We start from the raw sequence: 1,954 nt of genomic DNA, 5'->3' as shown, positions 1-1,954 counted from the left end.
CCACAATAAAAAACTTAAATTAAAAAAAAAAAAAAAGTAAATGAGAGGAAGCCCATTAGAGAAAAGACCAGAATTTGAAATATCACTGATATTACCTTTTCTATTGTCCTCTAACATCTCCTGGCTTAGATTCTAAATGAAATAAAAAACTCCTAAGTGTGGCATACTCACTTAGGAGTGGAGACCTGTTGTGGTGCTGTGGGTTAATGCGCCAGACTGCAAAGTCGTTTGAACTGCAAGGTTGGCGGTTCAAGCTCACCAGCTCGGAATCGACTCGACGGCACTTAACAACAACAAGTGGGCATTAGCACAGAGTTCCAAAAGAACCCCTCCAGTTCTGGCTTGATGAGTGGGAAATGTGTCTCCTATAACTCAGAGAAGGTTCAGAAATCCTTGGTTATGATGTTTTTTCCTAGGCTCTTTCACACCCCAGCCTACAAACAATCCCATGGTGGCAGTAATAAGGATTCTACATTCTACTGTGTAATTTTTAAATTACTGATTCTAAAGTATATAGTGGGGAAGAATCGACATGCTTGCCTTACCCTTGGTCTCAGGGGGTAATATTCAATTAGACATTCACCACTGATTGAGTATGATGTTTAGCTATAGGGGATTTTTTTTTGTGGGTGCTTCTTATCAGGTTGTGGAAGTTCCCTTCTATTCCTAGTTGTTGGGGTTTTTTATCATGTATTTTGTCAAATGATTTTTATGTATAAATTGATACGATCAGGTCTCCGGCACACCAGGAACTGAGGGTGACGGTGTAGCCATGGCCAAGTCCATGAACCAGACCACGCATAACCAGTCCTGAAAATGGCACAGAATGGCATCAAGAAACCCTGATCACAATGATATGAATTTCTTAAGGAGATGGACCCCATGTTTCTGAGGAACATGCACTTTGCCAAGAAGCACAATAAGAAGGGCCTGAAGAAGATGTATGTCAACAATGCCAAGGCCATGGATGCACGTGCTGAGGCTATCAAGGCTCTGGTAAAGTCCAAAGAGGTCAAGCCTAAGTTCCCAAAGGGTGTCAACCGCAAGTTCAGTCAACTGGCCTACATTGCCCATCCCAAGTTGGGCAAGCATGCTTGAGCACGCATTGCCAAAGGTCTGAGGCTCTGTCAGTCAAAGTCTAAGACCAACGCTCAAAGTAAGGCTGAAGCTCCAGCCAAGGCTTCTACTCAAGCTCCAGGCAAGGCCTCAACTCAGTCTCCCAAAGGTTTCCAGGCTCCCACAAAGATGGAATAGAGTTCTCCATCTGAGAACAGAAGGACTGACGTGACCCTTTAGGTTTCTATCTACATGGAGCTGATGTCCTTCTGTGCTATTTGTACAAATAAACCTGAGGTAGGAAGAAAAATTGGCATGATCATGTGATCTTTCTTCTTTTAATATGGTGGATTTCATTGAATTTTAAATATTGAATCAGCCCTGCGTTCCCAGAATAGATTCTATGTACTTTGGTGTACTGATTACGTTGTCTTCAACGGTATTGAAAGTCTTAGTCAGTGAAATAAGGCAAGAAAGAGATACAAAAGGACACATATTGGGAAGAAAGAAAAAAAACCTCTCTATTAGTAGGCAATATGATGATTGTCTACATGGAAAGCCCCAAAGAACCCACAAAGTAATTTGAAACTCATAAATGAGCCAAATAAAATCACTGAATACAAGACCAACGCACAATAATCCATTGTATTTTTATATACTAGCAATGAAAAAAGTCCTGGTGGCACAATGGGTTAAGCATTCATCAACAGTTTGAACTCACCAGCTGTTCCACAGGAGAAAAACGAGGCAGTCTGCTTTTGTAAAGATTTACAGTGTCAGGAAACCTGTAGAGCAGTTCTACTCTGTTATATAAGGTCGCTATGAGTCAGAACTGACTCAACAGCAAGGCAACTCTGAACTGAAGTGATCTCTGAAAGGGTTAGACAGCTGAAGGCCA

General features: G+C 41.6%; 1 pseudogene; it reads left to right on the top strand.

The window, feature by feature from the left end:
* Positions 1-772: 772 nt before the first annotated feature.
* LOC102835959 lies at positions 773-1,254 on the top strand (annotated as a pseudogene).
* Positions 1,255-1,954: the final 700 nt, after the last annotated feature.

This window comes from Chrysochloris asiatica, unplaced genomic scaffold, assembly GCF_000296735.1.
Source record: "Chrysochloris asiatica unplaced genomic scaffold, ChrAsi1.0 scaffold00062, whole genome shotgun sequence".
NCBI lineage: Eukaryota > Metazoa > Chordata > Mammalia > Afrosoricida > Chrysochloridae > Chrysochloris > Chrysochloris asiatica.
The sequence above is the reverse complement of the archived record's forward strand: the minus strand, read 5'-3'. Positions and strand labels throughout refer to the sequence as shown.